The 15,301-nt window shown below is 48.1% G+C and overlaps 1 pseudogene; it reads right to left on the minus strand.

Moving 5' to 3' along the window:
- Window positions 1-110, minus strand: LOC130277863 (U2 spliceosomal RNA; annotated as a pseudogene).
- Window positions 111-15,301: the final 15,191 nt, after the last annotated feature.

The following is a 15,301-nucleotide window of genomic DNA, read 5'->3' on the forward strand; positions in this document are numbered from 1 at the left end:
ATGCAGCACCCATCCCCACCAGCCCCATACCGGTGTCACCGTACATCGGCATGAAAAACTGATAAGAACAGATACTACACTTGATCTTAGCCAAAAGGCCGAGAAGCGATGTAGTCACTTGTAAGTTCTGCAGTGATGATGGGCAAAACTGTGTCCAATCTGTGTATCTCCAGCTGTTACAAAACTATGACTCCCATAATGCCAGAGGCTCTCCAGACATGATGGGAGTTTTAGCTTTCAAACAGCTGGAGAACCACTTCAACCGAGGTGATCGTGGAGGTCTCACCAGTAACCCCTCCCACCGTGCAATCTCCTGCACAGGCCCGGCAGTTTGCCACAAGGTTAGCTTGCACAGGGCGCTTGAACACCTAAGGCCGGCCCTGACTGTGTTATTTGTTTATTTACTCAGGCATTTGCATGCTTATGTGATGCAAAAAAGAGTTAGATCTGTGTTGCCAAGGGGGGAGGGATTTACAGATGTCCAAGCTAGTGGAAGGCTTCTTGGTAATTTGGACCAGACAGAGAAAAGTGGGAAAAGCACATGACTATATTGAACCATTCAACATAATTGGTGTGTTGAACCATCAACTGATGATCATCTGATCATGTTACTTTCAATTAGGTGCCACTATCCGCTCAGCCAATCACTGAGTGGGCAGTTTCTGTGGGAGCAAAACATCAGGGAGCAGTGGGGTAGGAAGCATTGCCTTTTTTATTTTAATGCACAGCGAGTCACAAAGTAAAATATACATGCGGAGAAAACCCCATTATATGGAGTACAACCTTGTATGGCAGAATATAGGTTACCCTCAATTTTGTAGGGCTGGAGCAGAACTGCAAAGATGTATGAAGTGTTGTGTGAAAAGGGTGATGTTTCTGGAGGGATACGCCAAATGGAAAAGGATTTAGGAAAACTAGAAAAATGGTCAGAACTCTGGCAACTGAAATTTTGGATAAGTGCAAGATAATGCACCTGGGGCGTAAAAACCCTCGGGCAGAATATAGAATATTTGACACAGTCCTGACCTCAGTATCTGAGGAAAGGGATTTAGGAGTAATTATTTCAGAAGACTTAGAGGTAGGAAGACAATGTAATAGAGCAGCAGGAAACGCTAGCAGAATGCTTGGATGTATAGGGAGAGGTATAAGCAGTAGAAAGAGAGAAGTGCTCATGCAGCTGTACAGAACACTGGTGAAACCTCACTTGGAGTATTGTGCACAGTACTGGAGGCCGTATCTCCAGAAGGATATAGATACTCTAGAGAGAGTTCAAAGAAGAGCTACTAAACTAGTACATGGATTGCAGAATAAGGTGAAAGGACCTTAACATGTATAGCTTGGGAGAAAGAAGAGACAGAGGGGATATGATAGAGACTTTTAAATACATAAAGGGAATCAACACGATAAAGGAGGAGAGCATATTTAAAAGAAGAAAAACTACCACAAGAGGACATAGTTTAAAATTAAAGGGGCAAAGGTTTAAAAGTAATATGAGGAAGTATTACTTTACTGAGAGAGTAGTGGATGCATGGAATAGCCTTCCTGCAGAAGTGGTCATTGCAAATACAGTGAAGGAGTTTAAAGCGCAACTGTCATGGAAATTATACCCCCCAAACTAATAACATGATAGTATAGATGATGATACGTGTAATGCAGCTGTACTTTCGGCTGCTGTTTATCACTCTTTATCAGCAGGAAAATAGTTTTATCGTGCGGTCAGCAACAGTCGGATAGGCGTGGCTGGGGATCGTAATGCCCCACCTCCGCCATGCCTATCCCCTGTAAGTGAGCGCTGGACCACTGTGTGATTGACACACAGGTCCCCACCCCCCGATGTCCGTGATATGTGGGCCGGCGTGACTCCACTGAGCCTATACATATAGGGGGAGATTTATCAAAACCTGTGCAAAGGAAAAGTTGTCCAGTTGCCCATAGCAACCAATCAGCTTGCTTCTTTCATTTTTAACAAGGCCTCTGCAAAATGAAAGAAGCGATCTGATTGGTTGCTATGGGCAACTTTTCCTTTGCACAGGTTTTGATAAATCTCCCCCATAATGTGCACCTTTATGTTATATGAAATACAGTGCCCATACTCCTCTTCTTTCTTCTTATGGTGCCGGAGATGCGCGGCTTCTGCTTTCACTACAGGCAGAGAGCTCTCTGCCGTTGTCTGCCGCCAGCTGAGTGCACCTGCGCAGTGATAGAGGCAGGGAGCGAGCTCTCTGCCTGTAGTGAAAGCAGAAGCAGCGCGTCTCCGGCACCATGAGAAGAAAGAAGAGGAGTACGGGCACTGTATTTCATATAACATAAAGGTGCACATTATGGGGGAGATTTATCAGACTGTACGGACAAACCTTTTAACAGATCTTAAATCTAAATTCTCCCACTCTGAAATAAAACACTGACACTCATGAACCTTTTAAGTGGGCTGGGTGGTGGTCACAGCTCGTTTATTTAAATATATGTAACTCTGTTAAATAAATATAACACTGCATAGCAGTAACCATGAAATACACAACTTCTTATTGCCGAAGTACTGCTTCAGCCGAAGCAGTATGCCCCACTGTCTCCACAGCGTGCATGTGCTGCCTTCGGCACCTCAAAACTCCCCAAAATAAACTTCCTTTACGCCAGCTGTGACTTACAAAATCACACAAAGTATATTGAAATTGATCATCAAAGGAAAATATATATTTTTTTTTTTTTTTTTTTTTATAAAAATTTTTTTTTTTTTTTTTTTATATATAAAAGGGGTAACAAAAAACCGAACGTCCCACAACAGGACGCCCAGTCGAACAAACAAAACAAACAGGAAAGCAAAAAAAAAAACAGGGAGGGAGGGCGGGACCTTGGATGCTGGAACACAAGAGGGAGAGCTGCTTGCAGGACACCCAGTAAATACCCCTGGGCGTACCCCCCTTGGAAAACCCCTCCCCAAGGTACTAGAGTGGGAGGGTTGCTGTTTCTTCCTGCTTCTTAACCCTTTCGTCCCCACAGTCAGGGCTACCTATGCCTATTCGGCTAGGTAACCTACAGACTGTACGGACAAACCTTTTAACAGATCTTAAATCTAAATTCTCCCACTCTGAAATAAAACACTGACACTCATGAACCTTTTAAGTGGGCTGGGTGGTGGTCACAGCTCGTTTATTTAAATATATGTAACTCTGTTAAATAAATATAACACTGCATAGCAGTAACCATGAAATACACAACTTCTTATTGCCGAAGTACTGCTTCAGCCGAAGCAGTATGCCCCACTGTCTCCACAGCGTGCATGTGCTGCCTTCGGCACCTCAAAACTCCCCAAAATAAACTTCCTTTACGCCACAGAAGGAGCCCGTGTACTCCTACACGGAGCTCCGACCCCCACTCAATACAAAAAGGGCCTGTTCAACGCCATCTTGAAGACCAGAAAGGAAGATGTCCAGCCCAATATCGTTGAGGTGGACACCATCGCTGATCATAAACCTCCTATTATCCCCTTCCAGCTCCCTGTGCCTGACCACCACACCGCCCTTAGACCGAACAAACCTCGCCATCCTGGAATTAACTAAACGGCGGGACCGCTCAATCGCCTCTGCATCCCTGGCACCCTGCCATTTTACCCGTGGAACAATCTCCGACCACACCAGGACCATTTCGGAGAAAAATCCACCGAGCCGTTCCACATCTGCTTTCATAATGGTTATCAACTCGGGGACCCTGGTGAAACATAGGTCGTTGCCACCCGCGTGGACAACCAAAACAACTCCCGATCTCAGCCTACCGGACAGGTCCACCGTCTCCGAGAGCACTTGAGGCCATCTCATACCCGGAATCCCCCTCCATTGGGCATCGACTTGATGGAAACCCAACGATCTCCCTCCAGGCCGGCAGGCCGCTCGCTGTGCCGCCCGATGAACATAGGAGTGGCCCAAGAACACCACCGTAGCAACCGGAGGATCTAAAAGGAAAAAACAGGTTAAAGCAACAATTCAGGGCGCACGTAACCAGCATAGCAATCCGAGCGCCAACGCCCAATACGCTGAATATCAGACACGGACAATCCTGCCCTGGACGCCTCCGTAGCCGCCCCAATCCGAAAGGAATGCGTTCCGAATTCGGAAGGGGGGGCCCCCGCGTATTGCAGACACCGCTTGAACAGCGACTGAAATTGAAAACGGGACAAAGCCGAACCATCAGCATGAGAGAAAAATTGTCTGCCAGAAACACGAATCAACAAATAGGCGGAAACAGCCCGCACCGGGCAGGCCGGGCCATCAACCGACTGAAGGCGAACCCAAGCTCCCGCTCCCGCCTGATCGGTTTTCGACCGCCGAATACGCAGCTGCAAAACACCGTTGGAGCAAACCACATCCTCAAAAAGCAAACCACCAGAACCCTGCTTAGAGGAAGAAACCAACTCCCCCACCCGCAGAGCACCAAAAAACGCAACACAAAAAGCAGCGGAGTATAAGGCAGATTCAAAAGGGGAACAACAGCAACTGACCGAGGCCTGTACTAGCGAGACAAGCAAAGGATAAGAAACAGGGCGCCGCTGTTCCCTGCGGACATGAGTACGCTGCCATCCCTTCAGCGATTGCTGAATCAAAAAATGTTTTGTAACATCTTCCCACCCCAGCAAGCGAAAATAAAAACTAACCCCCGCCAGCCTGCGCCGCGCCACTAAAGCAGAAAAATGTGAAGCGCGCAATGACAATAAGTAGTCCACAGTTACCTCCAATCTCGAATCAGAACACCCAGACACATTTCGCCCATACACCAAAAGACACCACTCCTTCCACGCCTTACCATGTCCCGACCACGTAGAGGCCGCCATCGATGATTCCAGCAGTGGCATCAATCTCCTGTCACTAGGCCCCAGACCAAAGGCGGGCACGCTCGACCCTCCAGCTCTGCCGTCGGGCACAACCTCCTGAAGTCCTGGAACTGAAATCGAGACAAAGAATCAGCAATAACATTATCAACACCCGGGACATGCCGAGCCCGGAACCAAATATTGCATTCCAAACAACGGAGAACCAAGTGACGTAAAAGCGACAAGACAGGAAGAGAAGAGGAAGTCAAGCCATTAATACAATGCACCACACTTGCGTTGTCCGTCCAAAAGCAAACCCTTTGATTACTGAAACGACCACTCCACAGCTCAACAGCCACAACAATAGGAAAAAGTTCCAATAACGCCAAGTTCCGGCACCAACCCCTCTCTTCCCAATCCGGCGGCCACGCCTCCGCGCACCACTCACCAGCAAAAAAGGCACCAAAACCAACCGATCCTGCAGCATCCGTGAAAAGCTGCAGCTCACCGCTGCAGACCTCCTCCGCCTGCCAACAGGTATGGCCATTATAACACCGCAGAAACTCCCGCCACACCAACAAATCAGATCTCAGACACCGAGAGATCCAGATCCGGTGACCAGGTAGGGCAACTCCCCTAGTCGCTAAAGATAAGCGCCTAGAAAAAACCCTACCCATCGGCATTACCCGACAGGCAAAAACCAAATGCCCCAAGAGCACCTGCATCTGCCGAAGAGTGACTTTCTTCGCCTCACAAAAACATTCAACCCATTGTAACATAATCTCCAACTTAGTAGAAGGCAAACGAAAAACCATGGCCACCGAATCAATCTCAATACCCAAAAAAGACATTACTGTGGACGGACCTTCCGTCTTGTCTGCAGACAGCGGAACACCAAAACGCTGCATCAAAAAACGAAAAGTACTTAACAGGAAACCACATCTGGGGGAACCCGCAGGGGCAACGAACAAAAAGTCGTCCAAATAGTGAATCACCGATGAACAGCCCGTCTCAAAACGCACTACCCACTCCAAAAACGTACTAAACATTTCGAAATAGTGACCTGAGATAGAACAACCCATGGGCAAACAGACATCATAATAGAAATCACCATCCATACGACAACCCAACAAATGAAAACACTCCGGATGCACCGGGAGCAGGCGAAAAGCCGATTCAATATCGGACTTCGCCATTAAGGCTGCAGGCCCCGCTCCTCGCACTAGCGCCACTGCCCTGTCAAAAGACACGTAGGAAACCGAGGAATCCTCCTTCGGAATCCCGTCATTCACAGATGAACCCTTCGGGTAAGACAAATGATGGATAAGACGGAATTTTCCAGCCTCCTTCTTAGGCACCACACCCAGCGGGGAAACTCTAAACATAGGCAGCGGAGGGTGGCGGTACGGGCCCATAAAGCGCCCCAGGGCCACCTCCTTTCCAATTTTTTCACTCAACACATCCGGGCGTTCCCTGGCAGATTTTAAATTGTCGGGGTACTCCCCAGCATCAGAGCCCAAAACAAAGGGGATAAAAAACCCCTGGGAAAAACCATCCCTAAAAACTCGGGCGCACTCCCTATTGGGGTACCGCTCTAACCACGGGGACATCGCGGACACGTTCACCGGCGTCCTTCCCCTCACCGGCAGCTGCGGGACGCCCCGGGAGCTTCGGGGGCCCGTGGACAACGCGTTGCAGCGTGGCCACCTCCGCAAGCGGAGCATTCGTGCTTGTATTTGCACAGGTTAAGGAACTTGCAGTGTCCTTCGTTAAATAGCCAGCATGCGCCGGGACGCCGCACGGCCACTGACCCTGGTGTCCCCGCTGGGCCAGCGGCCCCAGACTGAAAGGGGGTTCCCTTCTGGGCCATCATCAAGCGCAACCAAACATCAGTTGCCTTAACTCCCCAACCAACCTCGGGCGTCAAGGCCAGGCGACGACGAAATTTTTCGTCATAACGCCACCAGGCCGAACCCCCATGAGACTTGTAGGCATTATACACCGAGTCCATATATATAAAAAGCTCCGAACAACGTTCAGGATGCTTTTCACCCATTATACAACCCAAAACAGCAAAAGCCTGAACCCAATTTCCCATAGTCTTAGCTACTTTTGGCCTAGCTGGAAAAGACTTTTCAGGCTGAGGCCTACGCTCCTTATCAATGGTGTGCTGGTCCACCGACACCAACGACCAGACATCAACATACTGGTTCCCCCAAATCTTCTCTTTCACAGCCAACTCAACATGCGATCCAAGGGGACTGACACCACAAAAGAATGACTCCTTATGTACCCCCGCCCGTACCGGGGAAACCTTCCTAACCACGGGAGCAGGACTAGCCTGTGAACCCTCCAACCTGGCCAAAACCGCTTTAAGAGTAGGCAAAAGATCAGAACCCGCATCACCCCAAACCCCAGCAAAGTTGAACTCACCCGTCTGCGCAGGAACAACAGTCGGAGAAGATGAAGGTCCACACTGAGGAACCGGAGCAGGGTCCACATGCTCCACGGGTGCAGGTGTATCTACAGCCCCAGGTCGGTCAGCTCCATTCGAAGACCTCCGAGCAGGCTTGGACCTGTGTCGCCTGCCCGAACGCCTACGAGACCTCCTGTCCGGGCTAACGGAACTCCAGGAACTCTCCCCCGAGGAGGAGGGCGAACGCCAGCGGGATGAACGGGACCTGCGGGACCTGTCCCTGTTCCTGGACTCCCGGCGACAACGTCTCCTACACCCACGATGCGACACAGCAGTTCTGCTTCTGCGCGATCGGCCAGAACCCCGGGAGGACGATCGGGACCGACGCCCACGGGACCGACTCACAGACCCACAACCATCACGGTCACGCGGTGGCTGGCTGACTATAGGCGCCGGCAACTGTGCAGCAGCAACCACTGGGGGAGGGGGGGGGGGAGGGAGGGGGTTATGCAAGGAGCTGGGGGCACTATGTGGCTGTGGAGCAGGGGTTAAAATTGTAGCCTGAGAGATAGGAGGCAGCAAACCCTGGCCCACTCCCACAACCTCTACAGCATCTTCAAATAAAGGCTCACTACCCACATCCATAGAATCTACTACAGCAGGCAGCAAAGGGGCATTTGCAGGGAGACTAGTATAGCTGCCGCCTGCAAGTGGAACCACACTGGGACCCTGGAAAACGGGGGGTACCAGGCACCTCATCAGCTGATGAGGATGCCTGCGAATTATGAGAGGCCTGTGCGCCCATTATCTGACCTGCCACTAAGGATCCGCGCTCAGCCCTAGCTGCAGCCGAGACAGCGCGCCGGGAAGTGCCGGGAGCCGAAACCGGAAGGGGCGGAGCTACCGCCCGACACTTCGCTGGGCCAATGCTGGCCGCGAAGGCCCGGGATCCCGGCGCCGTGCGCGCGGCCTCACCAGCACGCCGGGCGCCGCTGGGAAGGTGAGGGGGACTGGGGCTAAGCCTGGAAGGGGGGCGCCTCTGTCTAGAAGTACGTCGGCCCCGCGGGGCCGCCGCCGGAGCCGACAGTAAATTAACAGGGGCTGCAACAGGGGAGCTAACAGGAGCCGGGGCACGCATCGCAGCAGCGTCCCCGAGCTCCGCTAAAATGCGGGGGATAAGTAAAGCATCAGCCAGCACCCGCTCCCGGAAACCACACCAAAACTGTTCGTCAGCCATCACAGGGGATGCTCTCACCTTGGATGCTGGAACACAAGAGGGAGAGCTGCTTGCAGGACACCCAGTAAATACCCCTGGGCGTACCCCCCTTGGAAAACCCCTCCCCAAGGTACTAGAGTGGGAGGGTTGCTGTTTCTTCCTGCTTCTTAACCCTTTCGTCCCCACAGTCAGGGCTACCTATGCCTATTCGGCTAGGTAACCTACAAAACCTGTGCAAAGGAAAAGTTGCCCAGTTGCCCATAGCAACCAATCAGATCGCTTCTTTCATTTTGCAGAGGCCTTGTTAAAAATGAAAGAAGCAAGTTGATTGGTTGCTATTGGCAACTGGACAACTTTTCCTTTGCACAGGTTTGGATAAATCTCCCCCTATATGTATAGGCTCAGTGGAGTCACGCCGGCCCACACATCATGGACATCGGGGGGGACCTGTGTGTCAATCACACAGTGGTCCAGCGCTCACTTACAGGGGATAGGCATGGCGGAGGTGGGGCATTACGATCCCCAGCCACGCCTATCCGTCTGTTGCTGACCGCACGATAAAAGAATTTTCCTGCTGATAAACAGTGATAAACAGCAGCCAAAAGTACAGCTGCATTACACATATCATCATCTATACTATCATGTTATTAGTCTGGGGGGTATAATTTCCATGTCAGTTGCGCTTTAAGCATGCATGGGATAAGCATAAGGCTATCCTTCATATAAGATAGGGCCAGGGACTATTCATAGGATTCAGATTATTGGGCAGACTAGATGGGCCAAATGGTTCTTATCTGCGACACATTCTATGTTTCTATGTCTGTAACTCTTTCACTGTAGGCAAAGACATTTATTCCAACAATTAACAAGTCCAACAAGTGTTCATCCTATTAACGCTTTAGGGATCTCTGCCATTCTTTTTCTAAGTCTTTAGGTAAATTGAGGTACTTACAGTCCCTTGTCGCTTCCTGAAAGGGGGGTGTCAGATGTGATCCTGTTAGCTCCTGTCAAGTTTTCCTGCTATCTATAGTTCCACTGATATTATACAATGCCCAAGGACAGGATGCAGGCAATAAGTTATAGCCACTTCAACTAACCAAATCAGCTGGTGCTAGAAAGTTAAACAGATTTGTAAATTACTTTATTAAAAAATCTTAACCCTTCCAGTACTTATCAGCTGCTGTATACCACACAGGAAGATGTTAAGCTCTTTTCTGTCTGACCACAGTACTCTCTGCTGACACCTTTGTCCATCTCAGGAACAGCCCAGAGCAGGGGAGGTTTGCTATTGGGATTTGCTTCTACTCTGGACAGTTCCTGACATGGACAGAGGTGTCAGCAGAGAGCACTGTGGTCAGACGGAAAAGAACTTCACAACATCTTCTGTAGTATCCAGCAGCTGATAAGTACTGGAAGGATTAAAAATTTTAATACAATCTTTTTAACTTTTTAGGGCCAGTTGATTTAACAAAAAAAAAAAAGTTTTCCACCTAAGTAGTCCTTTAACCCTTTAAAGTGTACCTGTCATAGTGCAAAAAAAAACTCTCGGACCTATATATCCAGAGATATAAGCATTTATCTGCTGGTGAGTTACTTTTTTCATTGTGCAGGCTGGAGGGGGCGTGTCAGTCTGTCTCCCTCACAGGAGCAAGCCTGTGCAGTCAGCCAATCAGTACTCTCTACTCTGTAACCCTTTCCTCTCTGGTTTTATGCTGTGTCATGTGTCAGAGGAAGATACTTGGAGCTTGCCTGCAGTAATCAGAAGACATTATGGTGAATTCATAACAGGATAAAATGTATAAATATAAGAATAGATCTTTATAAAATTAGTGCAAGGATTTTTTAGATAAAAGTACAGCATTTTTATGAATACATGTTCTATCTGTTTTATCTTCTCCTAGTAAAGCTGGATGCTAATCAGCATAGCTGTCACTATGTGTGTCATTCATCTTTCACAGACTCCTGAGTGTCTGATCAACTTCTTTGTCATTCAGGAGTCCGAGAAAGCTTTGACTATTTCAGCATGCTGGGAGTTGTAGTTTAGTAACAACTGAAGCTGCAATGTTTGTAAATAACTGTGTTAGAGCAGTGTTGCCTCCAGCTGTTGTAAAACTACAGCTCCCAGCATGTCCACACATCCTTTATCTGTAGTTTTGCATACACAATAGAAATCTCCTATACTGGTTACCGGTATGCTTTACGGCCGGTATCCAGTACGCTGTAAAATCTAGACTAGTCTGTCTGGCTAAAAGACAGGCGAGGCGACCCCTAGTGGTGGCTATTTTGAGCTTGAATTTCAGGTGAAAATAAAAAAAATTTTTAACAGGTGTATATTGTGAAATGTCACATTATAATGAGTCCTGCAATATATGAAAAGTTTTTAACAATGACAGTGCCTCTTTAAGTACGCAGCTCATTTTCACCTTAAGGACAGAGCCATTTTTTGCAATTCTGACCACTGTCACTTTACGCATTAATAACTCTGGGATGCTTTTACCGATTATTCTGATTCTGAGACTTTTTTTTCGTGACATATTCTACTTTATTTTAGTGGTAAATTTTTGCTGTTACTTGCATCCTTTCTTGGTGAAAAATCCCCAAATTTCATGAAAATTTTGAAAATTTAGCATTTTTCTTACTTTGAAACTCTCTGCTTGTAAGGAAAATTGATATTCCAAATAAATGTTATATTGATTCACAAATACAATATGTCTACTTTATGTTGGCATCATATAATGGACATATTAACTTTCTGAAAAAATTTGAGGGCTTCAAAGTATAGCAGCAATTTTCAAAATTTTCATGAAAATTGCAAAATCTGAAGGGACAGATGTTACAGAACTACAACTCCCAGCATGCCTGGGCAGTCTAGGCATGCTGAGAGTTGTAGTTTTGCAACATCTGGAGGGCTGCCGTTTGGGCACCACTGTAATAGTGGTCTCCAAACTGTGACCCTCCAGATATTGCAAAACTACAACTCCCAGTATGCCCAGACAGCCTTTGGCTGTCTGGGCATGCTGGGAGGTGCAGTTTGGCTTCCACTAGGAAGGCAGCAGTAAAGATCACTTTACTGCCACCTCCCTTCATGCTCCACACCGTCGCCTCCCTACCTGCGCCGCTGATCTCCGCTGATGTCACCGACGATTGGCGTTCCCCACGGCAGGTACCGGTCGCCATCTTCTCCCCCCATTCTGCCCGACATCCAGGGGTGGGCAGAGCGGGGGGTTTCCATGGCAACCCCCCCGTCTTCAACTGCCATTGGTCAGCACTCAGTGCTGACTAATGGCAGGGGATAGGAGGAGGTTGCAGCACTGCAACCTCGCTCCTATCCCTCAGGATGATCGGGGCTGTCACTGACAGCTCCGAGCATCCCTATTTTCCGGGCGATCGGGGCAGCAGAGACCCGATCAGCCCAGAATAGAAGAAAATCGCATGTCTGAATGGACATGCGATTTTCTCCGATCGCCGACATGGGGGGGTCTCAGGACCCCCCTCGGCGATGTGCCAGGATGCCTGCTGAATGATTACAGCAGGCATCCCGGTCCAGTCCCCAACCGGCTAGCGGCGGGGACCAGAATTCCCGCAGGCGTATGCATACGCCCTACGTCCTTAAGGACTCGGGATGCAGGGCGCATGCATACGCCCTGCGTCCTGAACAGGTTGAAGCTAAGATTGTACTTTTGGAAAACTGCCACTGCAGTTTTTGAGCCAAAGTCAGAAGTGGATCCATAAGGGAGGAGAAGTGTAAGTCCTTCCTTTATATGCCCTATTCCTTTTGAAAACATTTCTGGCTTTGGCTAAAAAACTGCAGTGGCAGATATCCAAAAACTGCCAGAAAAAAACCCCCCAAAAACTGCCAAAAAAAGTGGAATCTTAGCCTTAAAGGGTAGCTCCCATCATCCTTTTATTTTTTCTGTCCCTGCCTATTGCCCATCTATCCCTAACCCCCTCCCTGCCTTTAAGTTTTTATTTTTATTTTACTATCCTACTAATGCCATTTTGTCTGCCTGGTAGTGTGCTCACTACCAGGCAGACTTCCCCAGCAGGCGCGACGTCAATGATGCCTGCTGGGGAGGGACTTCCACCCTTAGTTCACCTATACAGGGTGCCTCCAGCTGTTTTACCACTACAACTCCCAGCTTGCCCTGACATCTATTGGCTGTCAGGGCATGCTGGGAGTTGTAGTGCTGAAACAGCTGGAGACACCTTGTGGTGAAAAGAAAAACTTTGTCATGGCCGTGTCGCTACCCCCGCAACCCCCCCCCAGCAATAAACTTCATGGCCACGGCGCTACCCCCGCAGCTACCCCCCCAAGCAATAAACTTCATGCCCTCGGCGCTACCCCCGCAGCTACCCTCCTCCAAGCAATAAACTTCATGGCCGTGGCCCTACCCCCGCAGCTACCCCCCTCCAAGCAATAAACTTCATGGCCGCGGCGCTAAAAATCCCCCCACCCGAAACAGACATACCGAGTCCTGAGCAGCGAGAGGCGGGGCCGGCGTTTGAGGCCAGGGAGCCAATGCGCTCTCAGCGCTCGCTCCCGCCTGTCTGATTGACAGGCAGGGAGCGAGCGCAGTCTAAATGAATTCGGACCGATTGCCCGACCGGCATCGGTCCGAATTCAGGCGTGACGTCATGCCAGGCTGCAGCTGGCCACTAGGATAATAAAAAATAAATAATGAAAATATATTACAGATACGTTGTAGTACATATGTACAACATATCAAAAAATAAAGTTGGTGACAGTGCCCATTTAAGGAAATCTGTCATCAGTTTCACCTGCACTAACCTGTCGGTACAGCAGCGGTGATGTCAGGAAGCTCCACCCAAGCTTCAAGTCTGCCCCGGAATGAAAACAACAGAGGAAGATAGTGGGAGAATGGGAGCACGGAACGGGACCAGGTAAGTATGATTGTCATCAGTGTCACCTGCACTACCTGTCTGTAGTGATAGGTTAGTGTAGGTGACACAGATGACAGATTTCCTTTAACAGCCTTGCTGCCACAATGTTCAACTTCTCCTTGCTGACTGATGTTCCAGTGTTAACAACCCTCTACAGTGGACTGAGGTCCCATGCAACTAACTAACTTAGGAAAGAGCTCTGAGCTGCTGCTTTCATCTCACTACCTATAGACTTATACTGCTCTCAACAAGTTATGCTTCTCAGCTAGTCTGAGGAGATTGACATGACCCCTCTGTTTCTAGGGCTTTGCATCCCCATGTATATGTCTACTCATGCGTGTGACTTGCTCTGACCATGTACAAAATGGACACTAGGCATCAGCAGAATACACAACACACAAATTATGCATAGGCATACATATAGTAGGTAGAAGAAAAGTGCAAAACAGAACATGATGCAATGAATAAAAACAAAAACCCACATAGATATTTGTGTCATTTCAGCTTTGTTTTCTTGTGCATGTCAGTGTGATGATCTGTTGTGGTTGTCTCTGGCATTAGAGCTTGTTGCTGGGCAGTTGCCTGAACTCACTGCATTGTTACATAGAGAGACCCCGGCGCTAGCACTTTTCATTAGGGTCTCGATGGACTGCCTAATATATAACAACTGTGTAAAAAACTGGAATAATTAGGGGTCAAAGTCAGTCATTACTGCCAATGGCGCTTACACGAATGGCATCAGATTGCACGACCTCTCACATCTAGGACACAAGAGGCGAGGACAGCAATACGAAATCTCTCTTCACTGGACAGAAGGATAAAGAATTTCATAAAACAATAGAGTTCATATCTAGGTCAATAAACAGCTGTATTAGGGCGAAATTAATGACCTCACAAGTTAGAGCCACAACGATAAGGGAGTGGCAATGTTATACAGACAAGAGGGAGTCGTGTTCATGTGACTCTCACTAAAAAAGTGACGCAAAGAGAAGCTGGATTTGAGTCCCACTGCATCATTGTCAGGATTGAGAAAAATGTTATAATATGCCAGGGAAACATATGGGAAAGAGTGGTTATAGGGGCAGTCCAAGCCTCCCATTCCCCTGTATAGTGCTGCATTTTATGACTTCACAAGACCAACAATCTGGTATGGGGCAGGAAATTCTCACGGTGCAGCTGTGTACTACATAAGCAGAAAGGGGGTCACAGTGACAAATACCTCAGACTTGGAAAAATGTGACATTGTGGATTTAAACTATGTCACTATGTGTTACTAAGTGTGTGTGAGGTGAGTGGGTGCAGCAATTCGGCATACATGAGTTATGGAAACGACCCTTACATTGGCAAGAGGAGGGGGAAGAAATCTATAGGGGAAAAGGAGGGGAATAAAACAAACACACTAAAAAGGATAGAATTAAGAAAGAAAACATATTCATAAAATTCACATAACAGAGCCAAACGCTTTTATCCAAACAGGAAACAGGGTTTGTCTTAGTTAAATGGACATCTGCTTAGAGGACTGAATGTGACTTACAGCACACAGCATGAGGGAATCATTGTTGGCATTATCTTACCATTCACCAATATTCAGCAAGAGACATTGGGGGAGATTAATCAACATCTGTGTAGAGGAAAAGTTAACCAGTTGCCCATATCAACCAGATTGCTTCTTTTATTTCACAAAAATGAAAGAAGCAATCTGATTGGTTGCTATGGGCAACTGGTCAACTTTTCCTCTACTCAAGTTTTGGTAAATCTCCCCTATTGTCCCAGCATTCTAAACCATGCCAAATGGTACCCTAACATTCTAGTCAGTCACTTCTCCTGGGCATAAGGCCTACAAACTGGGTGCATCCAGGATCCGGCTATCTGAAATGTAATTTTTTTTTGTATGTGTATATTTTGCATTTGTCATAGCAGCGTGCCCCAGCACGTTTATCTTCATCTTATTAATGGAGGTGCTGAA

The sequence above is a fragment of the Hyla sarda genome, chromosome 6, assembly GCF_029499605.1.
Source record: "Hyla sarda isolate aHylSar1 chromosome 6, aHylSar1.hap1, whole genome shotgun sequence".
Classification (NCBI taxonomy): domain Eukaryota; kingdom Metazoa; phylum Chordata; class Amphibia; order Anura; family Hylidae; genus Hyla; species Hyla sarda.